General features: G+C 40.5%; 1 protein-coding gene across 11 annotated transcripts in view; it reads left to right on the top strand.

Annotated features, from left to right (window-relative positions):
• Positions 1 to 19,332, top strand: part of DMD (dystrophin) — a 2,032,119-nt gene that overhangs the window by 110,518 nt on the left and 1,902,269 nt on the right. The window lies entirely within an intron of this gene.

Below are 19,332 nucleotides of genomic sequence, written 5' to 3'. Positions count from 1 at the left end.
GAAAATATAAGACCCAACAATCATTGAGTGTTTAAGAGATATTACTATATTCAGAAATATTGCTGCCTGTTCAATAATGAATTTATTGGATCCCTCAAGAAAAATGCTCAGAAGAGTCTCTAAGATTCAACTGGGCCTCATAAGAACGTAAATTATATGTTCTCACCTTTGCTATTTTGATTTTGTTATTAGGTATTTATCCAGTTGTGTACTTTGTAATGGCAGGTTGACTACAATTGAATGTTATTGTTATTAACCTGCTAAAATCAGAATTTTTTTTCATGCAATCAGGAGAAATGTAGAAGTTGGGAAAGGAATTAAGGAAGGGCTCGATTAAAAATATAGTTGAGGTGGTTGGATTAGGACCCTTTTTGGTTTGGGAATAAAATACTTAATTTAAACAGAAGGAAGTGATCAGAACATATACTGTTCCACCTATATGCTGTTCATGTCCAAGCAGTGTATGAATTCTTTGTGAATGTGATTTATTTTAGTTAAGAGGCATAAAAAGAATAGATATATTCTTGAAGACCTGGCTTTTCAGGCAGGCTTTTGGGGCGGGTTAGGTTTTTACTGTCTTTTAATTTTTTTAATTGTTTATGTACTGTTTTTACCTTGTACGTTGCCCAGAGTGGCTGGACAACCAGCCAGATGGGCAACTAATAAATTTAATAATAAATAAATAAATAAAATATATGTATACTGAATAATTTTGCAGGAATATGGCAATCAAAGTGCTGCTTATGATTTCCCACTGTGAAATGACAGGGTAAATAAGCAAAGGTTTGGCTAACAGAGACTTACCATTGAAACACTCTTAAAGATAGGAGCATGGAACTTATAAAATGTAACCAGTTTGCCTTCAGGTGTCAGAGTTATTCTCTTCCCCTCCCGAAAGGTTATAGCTTTTCTACTAATGCAAATTGGAAATTGATGCTAAAATGTTTAAAAATACAAACTTTCACGTACACTGGAAATCCCAAAATTATCTCAGCAAAGGCTATAATCCACAAATAGTGCTTTGCCAGCTAAACTCGTAAATGCAGTAGTTAAATGCAATAGGCTTATGTATATTCTTTTGAATAGTGCATGCTTAAGATGGTACATTCTTAACCTATTGTGCTCATTTGTTCTGTTAAAACAAGTATATTAGTCATGGTTGCAATCCAGCACACAGTTAATCATGATGAGTCCTACTGAAATCAGAGGAAGTTGTATGCATAACTGAAATACTGAATTCTGTGCCCTGTTGCCCAAAATTACCTCTCCTACACATTTTCCCTCAGGCTCAACCAGCCATCAGATACATTGCCATTCATAAAACGAAATCAAGACTGTTGAATGTTAGAATTCCAAAAGCTACTCTCAGATTAAAATTCATATTGTTTTTATTTGACAAGATTTATATGCTACTTAATTGACAAAAACCTCTATGTGGTTTTCTTAAAGCAATATAAAATATTCATGGAAAATGCCAATAAAATCAAGTGTTAAAAACAAATTGATATACATTGTATCAAAATAAAAATAAAGAGTTCCACTCCATCTCCCACCTGGGGTAGTACAGACTCTTGTCTCATTCACAGCGTGGACCAACTCACTACTGATAAGTTCTCACCCTGAGTGATATTGAACAATTTTTGTATCCTCCACCCCACACCCATTTCAATTGCCATTGCTCAGCAAAACATTCTACTAATTGTTCCCCCAGGAAAGCAACTATCAAATTAATGGGGTGGCAATCCCAAAGGCAGCAAGCCATCCATCCACAGCAGTGTTTCCTTTAAGCCCCTGACCCAGGAAGCTGATGCAAGTTGATGAAATCAGGTCTGGTGACTGTTAGTTGCCATTTTGAGTGCAAATCCAGTTGAGGTGTCCAATGCTTCAATTTTGTTGGATCAGTTTTGTTGGTTTCCTTTGTTCAAAATCAGTTCCCTTTTAAGATGTGATGATAGAGCATTTACCTGTATAACTAACTTGACTCATGTTTTCTTTCACGAGATGCTCTCTGCAGACATGCACAAATGATTACTTTAGGTACAATTAATCACCAGTGGGCAATAAGGTTCATGCAGAAGCCCTGGATCTGAAATGGTCATTACTGTCATTGCTAATAATGCCGCAATACTTGGAACTGCTACTTAGTCTCATCCCTAAGCCTAGTTGGGTTCTCCACAGCTGTGGAGGAGAGCAGTCCATCTCATTTCTGTCCTGGAACAGTTCCTCTCATTTTTAACAGATCAGAGTCAGCAGGGAATATCTGAACTGCCGCCCTGGGCTCCTGCTGGGAGGAAGGGCGGGATATAAATCGAATAATAAATAATAAATAAATAAACTCTAAGACAAAATTTAAATTTCAGCAATCCTCAAAAGTTTCTACCTACCAAATCGAACAGCTTAAGGGGTACTGTGAGGAGCAACCTATCTCTAAATGTTAATGACCCAACCCTTGTAATCTACAATAAAGATATTGCTTTTTTGGTATATACAAAATACAGCAACCTGGAATGTACAGAGATTTGTTATCCATTATATAGTACATTTATTAGTGCTGTGTTCTATGTAGAATCATATTTTCTTGTTATTTTACTGAGAAACCATTTCAGGATTCCTGTACAGGTGTTGCTTTGCTTCATTTGACATCTTGAGTTTTTTAACAAGAGATTATAGAGAATGAAAGATTATGCACAATGTTGGCAAGTTGTTTACTTCTACCGTGTAATTTCCTAGGAACCAAATTAAATGTTTATTTTAAAATGTAAAAGGCACTGTACCTTTTTTATTGTTCCTATTGTTCTATTCATTGTTGTCGATTCGGTGTGATGAACAATCCAAAGAGAAAATAATTTAATCATCATCAATCTGGCTTGGGCAACTGCTTTTGTTGATACTCTTTTCATGTAGAAGTTGAAATACAGAATCAAAGTTACAGCTTTGCAGAAATTGTTGTCACATTGACATTTTTACTAGGAACTGTTATTTTTACCCAGCAGTGAAAATGGCTGAAAGAAGACTATCATAGAAATCTGGAATTGAAGTTGGCTCTAATTTTAGTCCTGTCCCTTTTTATTTGCATAGAAGGCTACCATGCATGGAAAGCAGGGCCTGACTGCTGGCACCATCTCTACCATCCTTATGTCTAGCATGTGTATCTGGAAAGGGTGTACTTAAACATAAGTAGCTATCCATACACACATCTATGCTGAACGCACAGCATTGATGGGGCAGGACTAGGATTAAACCCTGCTTCTCATTGACTATGTGGCAGTCCATATGCATCTTTTATTACAAAATGAAGACATAAGAAATTGGCAAATAGATGTTGGATACTGATAGTCTGCAACCTAGCTGCTTGGTAATACATGGAGAGGAGATTGTTAAAAGGTAGTTCAGTGGTAGCTGCTGCTGGCTCCCATAGCTAATCCCCTAATGAAATGTTTTTAACACTCTCTAATCTTAAAATCAACCCCCCAGGCTAATTAAGAAGTACCCACGGGTTTTTCAGATGCCTGATCCTACTTTTCCCATCTGTGTCTTTGCCTGCTGCACAGTGCCAGTAATACTAGCAAAATGTGGCCAGCAGATCATTAATCTCAGAATCTGGAAGATGACAAAATTCCCGAGAAGAGGTAAACCAGGCACCGGGGGGGGGGGAGATGTGACCACATAAATCAGCAGCCCAATTTAGGGCTATCCTAAGCCCTAGTTTTGGTGTAGCTCATGTGATAAAAATCATGTGGAATGGGGGAAGAAGTCTGAGCAATCTGGCTGCACCCACACCATCGTGTCCCTTGCTGGGCAGCCCCCTCCCCTGTCCATGCATTTGGGAGATGGTATGAAGTCTGCTGTAAATACACTGTCTCTCTGAATTTTCTCTGCAGTGTAGAACATCAGTTGCAATTCTCCTTGTAGCAATGGCCTCATTCTCACGGGAGCTAAGGTTCAGATTAAAGATGCAGCTTTTGCCATCGTGATGGAATTTTGAGGTTCACACTTCCTACCTTCCAATTTGCTGTTTCCTATTCACATAGTTGCCATTCCTCTGGAAAGGTTTAGTATCGCTGTTTCCTTGTAGCCCCGCTCCCAAATTTAATGTTTACTCCCTCCAGGGTATTGCTAATGGAGAAGAGGAGGGGTTTTTTTGTTTCATTGTTTCTTGTCAATTGCACACTGAAGCTGGGAGAGCATGGGGAGGTGCAATTAACAAGAAAAACTTTTTTCTGTCAATTTCATTTCCTCCTGACATATTTATAGTAACTCCCCCTTTTTATTAATTACGTATGAAATGCAATTTTTAGTGGGAGAGTGTATGTGTGTGCGAGCCTTCTGTCACATTGCCAATAACTGGGCAATACAACAATATTGGGGTTATACATCAACCATCCTGCAGGGATTAACATTAATTAACATGGAAATGGAGCACATACCTGGTGTCAAGAAGCAAGGGAAGGAACTTAAAGGGGGGGATGGAAGGCTAGAGTGACTGAAAGGGGACACTTTTTGGGGCAGTTTCATTGTTTCTTTTTGCCTTTCTTCACGCCTCTCCTGGTGGAACAAATGAGGACTGTCCCATTTGCTTTCTTGGTAATAGGAATTGATGGGGCACCCCTTCTCCTTCAAAGTCCTTCTCTTCTTTGTGTGTGGGGGGGAGGGAAGGGGAGTCATGACTGGGACCACCATTCTTTCCTCATAAGACAATATGTGTGACCCCTTGTCCTCCTTCCCTCAATGTACATGAGGTAAATCAAACGCAGGCACTCCCAATCTTCCTTTTAAAAAACATTCTTCTTTTAATGGAAACCCCCTTCCATTAAACCATCAACTGCCCAGACGGACAATTCTCTTAAAAGATAATAGGAAAATGAAAGAGCAATGGACACAAAAGAGAACAAAAAAACAGAAGTCCCACGGATCCTGTGACACACCTCGTATGTGTGTGTGTATGCTTGTATTTGCCTGCTTCTTGTGTGGGAAAATCTCCCCCCCCCAACAAGACAAAGGGGAGGCAAGGGGAGACTGCGTGACACTTACTCTCTTGTTTCTCTTCCCTTTCATCCTTTCTTCCCAACTGCAGCGGCTGAGTCAAATCCCAGGCAGCCAGCCAGCTGCTCCCTCTTCTGCCTTCTGCCACATTGCTATAGAAGGCTATAGCAAATGTGGGAGGACAGAGCACAGCCAGAAGTAGCTGTTAAGCCGTGGGAAGCAAAGTTTAGTGGGTGGAGAAAGGGGAGTATCTGAAAGCAAGGATCCACCCGCCCAGCAAAAAACCACGAGACAAAGCACCTACATGGATTAACGCTGCAAAGCAGATATGGTTTTTCCTTCACTTATCGCACTATCCCCAGATTCGTTTAATGTGGATTTAAAGGGAAAAACTCCATCCTACCTTCTCTTTCCCTGCAACATCATGCGAACCATGCGAATTTAACAGGGATGGAAGTAACAACAGACTCACACTAAACCACTGTGTGAATCAACCCAATGATTTGGGCAGTGATAAAAGCCTCCTGCATGGAAGCACCCACCATCTGTATTAGGAACAAGACGCTCCAAGGCACTGCAATTCTACCCCCTGCTGGTTGTCATTGATTATTCAGAAAACACAGTTTTTTTTCTGGATCTGCCATTCATGAGAACGTATAGAACCTTTCTGATCAAACAAAAAACCCACCAAGTGCAACACCTTGTTTTCAAAAGAGGCCAGCCCAATGCTTTCAGGAAACCCACAGGCAGGTCATTAAGGCTACACCTAAAAAAAGCTTACCTCCCCATCAAATTATACTGAGAGGTATAGTCAAGGGTGTAGTCGTCCAGGGACTCAGGAGGTCTTAGACCCTTTACTTTTTTAGGAGCAGGGTTGCAGCAGGGTCCCTTTGTCTTCAGCATCCTGTGAGCCAATCAGTATGAAAGGAAGAGCCTTCTAACATGCTTTCTTGTCCGTTCCTGCTGACTGGAGCCAATCAGAAAGGAGGTAAGTCAGCCACCGCGAAGACTCTTTTCAGTAGCTAACATTCCTCCCTTTCATGCTTATTGGCTCCTAAGGATAGCTGCTGTTATGGGAGAAGGCATTAACAAGGATCTCATTCTCAACTCAGTCGCAAAAAAACAGGGAGGGGGCATGGCTGTAACTAACATGAAGGGACCCTGTACTTCTGAATTTACCACTACACTACTGGGTAAAGTGCCCCTGAATATGGAGATTCCATTGAACTGTTATTCATAGGTTTATCACTTATGAATTTGCCTAACAGCCTTGTGAGACCCTATAAGCAATGTGACAATTATCCTACTGCAGTGAATTCATTATATATTATATAGACTGTTTAAAAAAAACTAGAAAAGACAATAATGCTGGGGAAAACAGAAGGAAGGAACTTACAAGATCTGAGCAGGGTGGTTTATGACAGATACTATTGGAGGTCACTTATTCATAGGGTCACCATAAGTTGTAATTGACCTGAAGGCATATAATAATAACAACAAACAATCCATCCATAAAAATGGGCAATCCTGAGTTCTAGTGTTGCTAGAAAAGGGAAAAAATATTATCTCTGTCTACTTGTTCCAAACATTATAAACCAGTATCTTGTCCCTGTCATTTTATAAAGTAAAATGTCTGAATCACTGTAACATTTCCTTTTACAGAACGTATTTCAATACTTGATCATTTTAGGTGCCTTTTTCTGAATCTCTCTTTTTTCCGCTCAGTTATATACTTTCTGAGATGGGTAGATGAGAGCTATGCACTGTATTCTAAATGCAGCCATAGCACACATTTGTATGCTGCCTTATTTTCCTTTCTTATTCATTCCTGTTGTGCAACTGGAGTTTTTAACTCCCCAGATATTAAAGCTCCACAACTAATTACTTCCAGACTAGCTTGTGCTAATAATTATTGCTCTTCTACATGTAGCTTACAGCAGGGATTGCAAGAGAATTTGGGATGTTGCACTTTTTCTCTCTTTTCTCTTGCTGTGTTTCATCCATAACATGGACATGGCTTAGCTGCTCTGTGTGGGGAAAACCCAGTTTTCCTGAGTGGCCATTTGAAGCTTGTGTTCCCTATAACCTTTGCAGTGGTTTCCACCAAGTTTTTGCTAATTCAGCCTTTTCATTTGCATTAAATGCTTTTCTGGCTACAAACGTTTTTTAAAATATCAACATATAAGTAAAATCCTATTTAAAATGAAACTGTTATATTGCCATAGCTCCTTTAGGTGCTATTTTTTAAAAACAAAAATGATTTTAAAATGTCTGCCATTTTGGTGCAACTTTTCTCTGTAAAACGTTGAACTATCTGTGGTCTGAGGAAAGATATAGGATAATAGTGATCTGATGGTGTAATGTGGATGGTCATAAAAATGAATGAATGTGTGAAGCTTGGCAATTCTACACTTAAATTCTTAAGCTGTGTCTAGATGTATTATCTTGTAAAAGGCTCATAGACATCCAATTTTTCTGTGTGCACAATTGGCACATGAGGGTTCCTTCATTCACCATATCCATTACTATTCTACTGTTTTCCATTCTCACCAATGGGTGGAGTTTGACAGAAATATACCACATCCCTCCCTTCAGTAACCCCCAGTGTTAGCTGACTCAGTGCCAATCTCTGAATCACCCTGGAATGTGTCAGACAAATGTGTGGAGAAAGCTGTCAGTGAAAGACATATTTTCATCCTAGTGTACTACGTCCAGAGCTTAGAAGATTTCAATTACAATAAATTACAATTACTGTTACATGGCCCAAAAAAGGAATAAATTACCATTACAATTACAATTGTTCTGAAAGGAATTGATTACTTTACCATTACTCAAAAGTAATCACTACAAATACACTGAAGTAACTTAAAAAAACAACTAGAGTGCCTATAAGGTGCTGGCCTTGGCTGCTGCACACCTAAGTTGCCTAAAACAATATTAAAAATAAACACAGAGAGAGAGAAAGGTAGTAGAACAATTCTTTTTATACATAAGCTAGCAGTGGTGGTCTCTCTGCTGGTAAGGGTGACGGGAAGGGAGGCAAAGGCCACTACTCAAATCTTTGCACTTCAAACCAAGTGCAGCCCCCCCTCTGTGTGTGCCATCTTTCACGTCCACAGTTCTTTATCTCCATTCTGCGTCTGCTTCCTTCTCCTCCTTTATCCATGTACTTGCCCTCCACCTCCTTTCTCCCTCCACTCCATTCTTCTCCACCACCATCCATTTTTTTAAACAATTGTTTTCTCCACTCCACCCCGTCTCACTCTCCTCCTCCTCCCTCGTCGCCTCCTACCCCACAGAGCACGAGAGAAGAGTGACGCTGTACAGAAGCCCAGTTTGAGGCTCATTATTTTCATCCACAAATCAGAGGAGCAGAAGATTTCCCTTGCTCCCCCCCCAAGTAATGCCCGAAAGTAATGCTGGAAACATTACAATTACTCCTCAAAAGTAATAATGTTACTCCTTGTTCTATTACAATCAAAATGTAAAGGAATTACCGACACGTTCCTCAAAAAAGTAATAAATTGCAAGTAATTTGTTTTTTGTAACATTATTTCCAAGCTCTGACTACATCATGTAAACACTCAAAGACCTGCTGTTTTTTGAAGAATGGGTTTTTTCCCCCATATCAATAATCTTTCTTCTCAATAGGTTTTTCAGCCATGTTAGAGAAAGGGGAAATGGGTTTCTTAAAAGTCTCTTGAATATCATCTTTTTCTCACATTGTCAGCTAGGAAAATGCCAGCTGAAAGTATGTCTAAATGTGGAATCAAGGCTTTCAGGCTCTCTGTATCTGATTTCAGTCACATGCTTGCTTAGTGTGCCAGCACATCATTTTGTGTAAATAGACAAGGGTCTGGTCTGTACTCAAACTGAAGGCTGCCAAGAATAAACAGATGCTGTAGGAGGCAGACATGTTTTTTTTGCTCTGAGTCAGTGTGATATCAATGCCAGGCACGATACTAGCAGGCACCAGTATATTTTTAGATTCAAATTATTTCCAGTTCAGAGTTCAATGTATTCGTCTTTGCACACATGGAGTTATTGCACAAGCAAAAGCTGCCATATTGTCTACAGTGCCAGGGGTAGCTCCTTACTGTATAATGAGGGTGCACGCCAGGGTTCCTACATTACAGAGCAACTGGATCTGGCTGAATGATGATTCAGCCTGGTGCAATTCTTAGTGTCTGAGTAGGGCTCAGAAGACTGAGGTTCAAATCCTCACTCAGTCATAAAGCTCACTAGATGTTCTTGGGTCAGTCAGTCATGATGTCTCAGCCTAACCTTCTTCTCGAGATGGGAAGATCTGTCAATTCCAGTTCTCTGTTTCTCATTTTTCCAATCCTAAATTCAGTTCTCCACATTTCTGCAGTGATTTTTGATGTTTTTAAAAATCCTCATAAAAATTCTTCAGCATTTGAGTACAAGTTTCTTCTAATAAACACATTTTTGTAGGTAGTTTTGACTAATTTACACATTTTTGCAAGCACAATATAATCATACAATGCATTTTTGTACATTATTCTCACTCATATATCCATTTTTATGCACATGCTCCCCTCACGTATGCGTTTTTGTAAACATAGGTTGGCAAACTGAAAAAATGTGAGTTTTGAAGGATTGTTGTGTTTCGGTTCTCATATTGTTTCGGCTTTTTGTGAGGATCATATGGGAGAGAACCATGTACACCACTATGATGATTTTCAAGAAAATAATTGTAATAAATGAAAATTAAATTTTATTTATTTATTTATTTATTTATTTTATTTCGTTTCATTTTTAGACCGCCCATAGCTAATAGCTCTCTGGGCGGTGTACAAACAGGATTAAAATACAATAGTATAATAAAATCAATAACACATAACAGCAAATTAACTAACAATGTTAAACATGAAAACATAAACATTAAACATTAAAATGCCTGGGAGTATAGCCAGGTCTTAACCTGGCGCCTAAAAGAAAGTACCGTAGGTGCCAGGCGTATCTCCTCAGGTAAGCTGTTCCAGAGTTCGGGGGCCACCACAGAAAAGGCCCTAGATCTAACAACAATCCTCCGGGCTTCCTGATGAGTTGGTACCCGGAGGAGGGCCTTAGATACTGAACGAAGTGGACGGGTAGGTTCATAGCATGATTGTGTGCCATGAACAGAAGTTAGCAGCAAAGTCAAAAGTGTAGGGTCCCTTCATGGTAGTCACAGCCAGACTCACCATTTTTTGTTGCTGGGTTGAGAATGAGATCCTTGTTAATGCCTTCTCCTACAATAGCAGATGTCTCCAGGTGCCAATCAGCATGAAAGGGGAGATATTATCTACTGAGAAGAGTCTTCTCAGTGACTGACACACCTCCTTTCACTAGTTTCCTGTCTCTTTGACCTGACACCAGGTGCAGGCTCTCACACCCAGCTCCAAGACAGAGTGGTTTCCTGGTGACAGAGATGGAAGTTCAGTACGCAACAGCAACTCTCCCCACCCCGTCCCTGCAGCCTGTGCTGGTGTTGCACCAAGTATCCAGGTGGGCAACGCTGGGTCAGATCAATTCCTCCTAGCTCACCCACCCACTTGGTAATGCACATGTAACTGACATAAATTTCACGTAATTGTAATCAACACTAGAGATGCCGAACTACTTTTGTTATAGAACACCACCTCTCCATCTCCCAAAAAGAGCATCCTAGAAATATTTTCTGTGTTACTGCTGCCACTTAAATGAGCAGTTCCATTAGAAAACAATTTATGTTTATTGTGAGGCTTTGAGTCTACAGAGGCTGGAAACAATGAGCAAATATGCATGTGTGTTGAGGAATTGATTTGATTAAAAAATATAAACAGAAAAACCAAACAGACAGTGGCATGTAATGCGGTCTTAGTTGACTGAAAAATAACATAGTGTTCATCCTCAATAAATGGGATTTATAGGAATTTGGTTAATGGGATTTCCTCCTGCAAATGGTATTGTATCTTGCTGCTGTGCCTTTCACAAAATATTACCATATGTACTGCTTTTAGTAGTGGGATGAATATGAATTGATTGGATTACAGCTACAAATACTGTTTAAATTTTGGCTCTGTTGGTCAGTGATACTTGAGTGAGAAAAGACAGTACACAAATGGAAGAGTAGACCGATGCTGTTACTGGCTCCATAGGTCAGGCTGTTGCTGAAGTTAAATGAAGGGAACTTTAAAAGTGTTCTTGATGGGTAACTGCTTTATCAAATCTATTTAAGTATTTGGAAAAGTGTTTATCACTTGCTTCCTAATGAAGTGGTAGATTCTGATCTACTGGCCCATGACAAACTTGAGATGAGCTGAAATATTTTTGAAGTTATTTTTCTCTCTCACACCCTAGGGGAAAAAATGGTTTTGCAGAATTCTCTCTAAACATTCTCCACCATTTTTGCTATCAGTGTAAAGAAATATTTATTTAGTATTACTGAAGGTAAAAGTATAGGTTTTTAGAACTATGAATGAGTTAACTTTTCTACTATAGTTATATTCTTCTGCCTGCAATAAAACATTAAGTAAAACTGTATCAGATCAGACCACCACCTCTTTGAAGGTTACATTGTATGGAGGCCTGAATGCTAACTGAAGTCTTGGTTACAGTTGCTAAGGAGGGAAACGCCTTTGGCAGCTAGTAGTACTGAAAGCGAATGTCACTGGTATTTATATTGATGGGGTATGAGAAGGGTCTAATCTGATTGGTGCCTCAAGTATCACTCTAAAAGCTCCTGTTGATCCATGGATAAAGTCCAATAGAAGGAGATCCTGCAAGGTGGCCATGTATTATAGGCCAGAGCCTGTGGTCAATAGAATATACAAGCACTGTCAAGATTCTGCTGGAGTTGGAGCCATGCAGAGAAAAGCCTGAGAAAGGAAGACAGAAGGCTAAAGAAAGCAGGAAGAGCAGACAACAGAATGTGTAGTGTTTAAGAGCAAAAGGCTGAGCCTGAGAGGAAGACTCATGGCTTAAAAAAATCTAGAAGGGGATGGACCTGAAGACAGAAGCTAGTGATAAAGGGTTCCAGAAGAGTTGGGGTCTTTACTGTTGTGGTGCCTCCCCAAACAAGTTCATCAGCCCCATCGCTATATTACTTCAAGTGGCTGATGATGACCTGACTCTTTTAAAAGGCCTTCACTTCAGTAATTATTATTTCACTGGTTTACATCTATGTTGAGGTGCTGGAATTGTAAAATTTGGGCTGCACTCAGATAGCCGTTTATTCCATTTTCTTAACATTTCCTTACCTGATACTTTCTGCATTTTATATGACCTTTCACATGATTTAAAAGCCAATGGAATATAGTGGAAGTTTAGTGTTCATTTCCATATTAATTGCTTCCAGAAAAAAATCAGTTTGCAACCCCATTAACCCAGAAAATCATAGGAATAAAGTGATAAAATTTGGGGCAGTATACCAGCATACAGTTCTTTCATGCTGTTTTAATGGGTGAATCATAGGAGAACAGAAGTGCACATGTGCAGAAAGGGTGGAGCAGTAGTGACATGTCCAGTGATACTCATTGTTGTTTCACACCACACCCTCTGGTGTGAATTAAAGTTAAAGTGATAAAGCCTCAGTTCCATAAGGCAACAGGTACTGCAGAGTGAAAGGAATGTTGGAAATCAGGACAAAAGCAGTCACATGATGGTCACATGATAATCAGTAAAACTAATGTGATAAACCTTATTTCTGAATGCAGCATTTGTTGGATATTGTCATGTTTAGACTGTGTGATGGGGTTTGGGGGGCAGTTGTATTTGGATGTACAGTCTTTATTACTGATCTCTTAGGTGCCTTAAATCTCTTCAGGGAATAAAGTGGAATAGATGCTTTTTAAAGAATAATAAAAAGAGTTGTACTTAAGGAAACAGAGAGGCTTCACCAAACATGCTGCTAGGAACCTGAAATCAGACTCTTCAGGGTAGTGTCCTGACCCAGATTAAAAATTCTCTTCAGAAAGATATCTTCATTGTAGCAACAGCTGAATATCTGGTAAGCCAGTGAGAAGTGGAGGAGGGCTGGACTTGAGAGAAGACTCAACTCTGTTCTGTGAGTGCTGGCTGGGGAGGAGAGAGGTAAAGGAACTAGGCCATATATTTGAACAGGGGTGTGATTAGACAAAGATGACTTCCATATATTGCTTAGTAACTATGCCAGGGTTAAATAGGGCATAACATCTGGAGTTGTAACCTTTCATCTTACTATAATATATTCTCTTGTGATATTTAATTTAGTTACATTTGTGCAAATATTAATCTCTACTAATATAGATATAATAGTATATATTCCTTTGGTTTCCGTTTAAACTTTATCTTAGTTGTGGATCAGTCCACTATATTAACCGGATTAACAGAAGCCCAATGTTGCCCCCCCACACACACCACTTTGTAATGACTCTAGATCTGGGATACTGAGGATGCAAAATGGTGGCCAGGCTGCCAACATAGTTGCTGCTGCTGTCACTTGCAGCTGCAGAAAAATAAATAAATAAGCAAATATTAAAAAATGAGAAGAGCCTTGCTGAATCAGACCAATGGTCCATCTAGTCTAGCATTGTGTTTTCACAATGACCAACCAGATGGTTTTGGAGAAGTCCACAGGCAGAACCTGAGCACAACACTCTGCCCACTTGTGATTCCCAGCAACTGGTACTAAGTGGTGTATTGCCTCCGACAGTGAAGGTAGAATAATAGGTATCGTGCTTAGTAGCCATTGACTTATCCTCCATGAAAAAAACCTTAGGGGAAAAAAGGTGACTCCCACCACTGAGAATTTGATGGAGAATTTCTCCTCCTCCTAGAATAATTCAGTGAAATTGATATCCCAGTTCCTCTATCCAAAAATAGGGTGGAGAAATTTGAGATGCCATTTGTGCATAGCCGTGTAACAAATTGTGCACAATTGCTGCACAGGCAAGATACTCCCTTAAATACCATGAACTGACCAGAGCTTGGAAAAGTTACTTTTTTGAACTACAACTCCCATCAGTCCCAGCCAGCATGGCCACTGGATTGGGCTGATGGGAGTTGTAGTTCAAAAAAGTAACTTTTCCAAGCTCTGACTGAGACTTTATATGTGCCTCTCTCCCCTCCCCCCCAATTTTAAAGAAGTGGGAGAACATTTACTCAGTTTAATGTTTATGTATACAGATAGGTTGAAGTTCTAAAGTTTACTTGTGGTAATAGCAAACATGGTTTTAGCAAGGAAATACCAACCATGGTTTGTTTACAAGAACATGCCTGCAAAAACTTCAGGCTCAGAAGTTCCATTTCTGCTTTGCTGTTACTTTATGCAGGACAGGAGGAGGAGGAGGAAGAGATGGGAAGTTTTCCTGTTCTCTTTTAAATAAAGATTCTTTGCATCTGTCTTTTCACTGGAGGATATTTATTTATTTAAAATATTTCTATCCTGCCCTTCTACCATATAATAGGGCACTCAGAGCGGCTTACAAAAATAAAATCAAACATGTACATAATAAAATTGTAAACAATAAAATCACAAAAACATTAAAATAAATTAGAATACATAAAATGCAATTGACATACAGAAAATACAATTAAAATACATAAAATACAATATTATTGTATTAATTAATATTATTGTATTAATATTATTGGGAGAGCTAAACCTGCTGATGTCTTCATCTGATGGTCCTTTTAAGCAAAACTGCTATCTATTTATTTATTTTATTATTTAATTTATATCCTGCCCTTCCTCCCATCAGGAGCCCAGCACAATCCTACATCCAAAAACATTGGTGCAGTGCCAGGCAAGGCTGCTCTTTTCTTCTAGAAGATATGATGCCATATAGAAACACTTTTATAGAATCTGAAGGACCAGAAATGGGGTGCCTAAATTGTGCCCAATATGCTATCCTAGTGAAAAGCTGCTAGAAAGCCAGGAAAGTATCAGATTCAATGAAGTAAGAAAGCTGGTAGTGCAAAGAAGAACCTTGTGATTCAGCTGAGTTGACTCCATATCTTAATTGTGGTTGATATACATGCTTAATTGGTGTCTGCTGCTCAGCAGCAATAATCATCGCTATTCTGTGAGGCTTGCTGGTCTGGAAGATGTATGATCCTCACTTTGGATATGAAATGTCCTGGTTTCCAAACCTAGATAAGCCCATGCTCCAGACGAAAGAGGACCAAACTTTTGGAGAAAGGACAATAGTTCATTAGTAGAGCACATGCTTTGCATCTGAGGTACAGTATACATACAGAAAGTTTCAGATTCAGTCTGTAGCATCATCAATTAAAAAAAACCACACAAACACCTCAAGACAGCAAATCTAGAAAATACCCCGCCAAAGAGCTTGGAGAACTACTGCCAGTCAAAAGAGACACAGTGGAACTTGCTGGATCAGTTGACTCGTGCAACAATTTGCATATAAGGGGGGGAAACTCATGGCAAAAAAATCCTTGTCATATAGTAATTTGAAACTCACAATTTGAACAATGTTTTTAAAATATATACTGTGAGCTTCATATAAAGAAAACTTAAGTATAATTTAATATATTGCATAAAATGAGTCCATTCATAATCTGAACAAACATCTCTGTGTAATAAGAAAGTAGTAATTATTTTTTGTGATTTAGGTGTACATAGTCCCACTTTTCTTCCTATCCCAGAATACCCATATGCTTTCCATGCCTCCCTCTCTGTATAGAAAGTTAGAACTAGCATAATAATCTCCTATTAAGAACAGTTAAATGGATCTAGAAGGGCTATAGTAGAGGTAATGCCCCCATTCCAGCCCCAGAATTCTCAAGTCCCCAGTGCTTTTGAAGTATGAGTTATATAACCTTTGTGAAATAACATCAAATCCTTGTTGTTGTCTGAATGTTTTAACAGTTGAAATGTAGATACCAAGAAAATCCTTTTATGTATTCTAAATTTATGGGGCCTTCAAAGCCAGTCTTGCTTTTATTGTCTCTTTTCACCTCAGAAATGACTTGAACCGACAACAAAAAGAAGCTGACAGCATTTTTTTAGATATCCACTTTATAGCTGCACACTTTGCAACTATATGATAGGGCAACCTCTGTTGCCTTGAATACAAAATTAGCTTGTTGATAAGTGCAGCTACAGACTGAGGAGCAGATGTAGTAATTCTAATTCTATCTTATTTACATAAAATCTCTAAAAGGACATGTTATTTCATGGTGCTAAATATATGGCATCTAGTAAAGTCTCCATCTTGTTCCATTAGCCAATCTTATGGTAAATGGCATCAGTGTTCACCCAGAAGGCATCTGATTGCCAGGATACAGATTCCATGCTGCAGAGTTGCGTAAATCTCAAGTGACTATCAGTGAATGTGGAGAAGAGGAGTGAAACGTATGTGTGGGGAGGGATTTCACCTCTCGATCACCATACTTCATGCTTTCTCTTTTAAAATTCATGCAAGGCTAATTTTCCTCTTTGTAACAATGTTGCCTGAAAGTGTTGAGCTCTCCTCCAGAGTACCCCTCCTCCCCATTAGCCATCTTGCTTCATTTTGGTGTATTATCTAATATTCATGGATATTAAGTCTAAATCCCTGCACCCTAACAAGTAAAAAAATATACTGGCCAAATCAGCCTCTAGTGAATCAGGTTCTATAATGGCTTGCTACCACATTATGCACTAAATTGTGGCTACCTGGATGATGAATTGCATAAGAAGGCTGTTCATGAAAGTGTGCATTGTGAGTGCAAAAGAGGTCATGTAAGGGGTTGTACTTGCTGAGAGGAGTAAAAGAGACAGTCACCTCTATGTACAAAGTGTTCAATTTCTATTATTTAGTTTGTTTTAACAAAACTTTATATTAGACTGTAAGCAGCAATACATTTGTCTTTCAAGAAACTCCTCTGATCTGCAAATGCAGCCTATCCTGAAGCCCTAGGCTATGGAAGGCTAGAAAAAGAAAATGCCAATTAGCTTGGCTCACACCTTGGCTATCAAGGTCTGATATGTTAGGTGCTGAGTTAAGGCAAGCTGGCTGTTTTTGAGTATTTATTTATTTAATTTATATACCGCCCTAAGCCCGAAGGCTCTCTGGGTGGTGTACATAAAAGATAAAACAAGCACAGTGTATAAGTACAATAAATACAATAAATCAATAACCAAAACAAACAAACAATAAAAGAACCAAACAACGTCCAAAATACAAGATAATAGTGAAATACTGTTAAAATACACTTTAAAATGCCTGGGAGTATAAAAAGGGTTTTATCTGGCGCCGAAAAGATAGTAGCGTCGGCGCCAGGCACACCTCATCGGAGAGACTGTTCCACAGTTCGGGGGCCACCACTGAAAAGGCCCTAGTTCTAGTCACCACCCTCCAAGCTTCTCGATGGGATGGCACTCGGAGGAGGGCCTTAGATGTTGAGCGCAGTGTACGGGTAGGTTCATATTGGGAGAGGCGTTCCACCAGGTATTGCAGTCCCATGCCGTGTAGGGCTTTATAGGTCAAAACCAGCACTTTGAATCTAGCCCGGAAACAAATAGGAAGCCAGTGCAGACGGGCCAGAACAGGTGTTATATGAGCGGACCTTCTGGTCCGCGTCAGCAATCTGGCCGCTGCATTCTGGACTAGCTGTAGTTTCCGAACAGTCTTCAAGGGCAGCCCAACGTAGAGCGCATTGCAGTAGTCCAATCTAGAAGTTACCAGAGCATGAACAACTGAGGCGAGGTCGTCACTGTCCAGATAGGGACGTAGCTGGGCTACCAATCGAAGATGGTAAAAAGCATTCCGTGCCACCGAGGCCACCTGGGCCTCAAGAGACAAGGAAGGATCGAAAAGAACTCCCAAGTTACGAACCTGTTCCTTCAAGGGGAGTGTAACCCCATCAAGAACAGGATGAACATCCACCATCTGGGCAGAGAAGCCACTCACCAACAGCGTCTCAGTCTTGTCTGGATTGAGCTTCAGTCTGTTAGCTCCCATCCAGTCCATTATCGCGGCCAGGCAACGGTTTAGCACGTTAACAGCCTCACCTGAAGAAGATGAAAAGGAGAAATAGAGCTGCGTGTCATCAGCATACTGATGACAACGCACCCCAAAACTCCTGATGACCGCACCCAGCGGCTTCATGTAGATGTTAAAAAGCATGGGGGACAGTACCGATCCCTGCGGGACTCCACAATGGAGGGTCCAGGGTATCGAGCAATGTTCCCCAAGCACTACCTTCTGGTGGCGACCCACCAAGTAGGAGCGGAGCCACTGCCAAGCAGTACCCCCAACTCCCAACTCCGTGAGTCTTCCCAGAAGGATACCATGGTCGATAGTATCAAAAGCAGCTGAGAGATTAAGGAGAATCAACAGAGTCACACTCCCCCTGTCCCTCTCCCGACAAAGGTCATCATACAGGGCGACCAAGGCTGTTTCAGTGCCAAAACCGGGCCTAAAACCGGATTGAAATGGATCAAGATAATCAGTGTCATCCAAGAGCCCCTGGAGCTGGCCGGCAACCACCCGTTCCAGCACCTTGCCCAAGAACGGAACATTCGCCACAGGTCTATAGTTGTTCAGGTTATCTGGGTCCAAAGAGGGTTTCTTCAGGAGCGGTCTCACTACCGCCTCTTTTAGGCAGTCAGGGACCACTCCCTCTCTCAAAGAGGCGTTTATTATCTCCTTGGCCCAGCCGGCGGTTCCGGTCGTGCCAGCTTTCACCAGCCAAGAGGGGCAAGGGTCCAGCACAAATGTGGTCACCCGCACCAGTCCAAGGATCTTGTCAACATCCTCAAGCTGCACAGACTGAAACTCATCCAATAAATAAGGACAAGACCATGTTCTGGATGCTTCATTAGATCCCACTGCCATAATATTGGAGTCTAAGTCCCGGCGAATGCATGCGATCTTATCCTGGAAGTGCCTCGCGAACTCATCACAGCGGGCTACAGATGAATCTATAATATCCCAAGGGCCAGAATGTAAAAGCCCTCGTACAATTTTAAAGAGCTCTGCTGGGCAGGAGAGAGATGCCTTAATTGTGGCAGCAAAATATCTCTTTTTTGCTGCCCTCACCACTACTATATACCGCTTAGAACAGGCACTCACCAAGGCATAATTGCATTCGTCGGGAGTTTGCCTCCATCTGCACTCAAGCCTCCTCCTCTCTTGCTTCATCACTCTCAACTCCGAGGTATACCATGGAGCTGTATGAGCTCTACATAGGAGGGGGCGCATGGGAGCGATCGTGTCAACCGCCCGGGTCATCTCCGTATTCCACAATTCAACCAGGGCTTCGACAGGAGCACCAGTCTTCTCAGTCGGAAAATCCCCCAGAGCCCTTTGGAAACCCTCAGGATCCATTAGTCTCCAGGGGCGGACCAATTTAATAGGTCCCCCACCCTTGCAGAGG

Source organism: Rhineura floridana, chromosome 5 (genome assembly GCF_030035675.1).
Source record: "Rhineura floridana isolate rRhiFlo1 chromosome 5, rRhiFlo1.hap2, whole genome shotgun sequence".
In the NCBI taxonomy this organism is placed as follows: Eukaryota; Metazoa; Chordata; class Lepidosauria; order Squamata; family Rhineuridae; genus Rhineura; species Rhineura floridana.
This window is presented reverse-complemented; position numbering and strand designations above follow the sequence as displayed.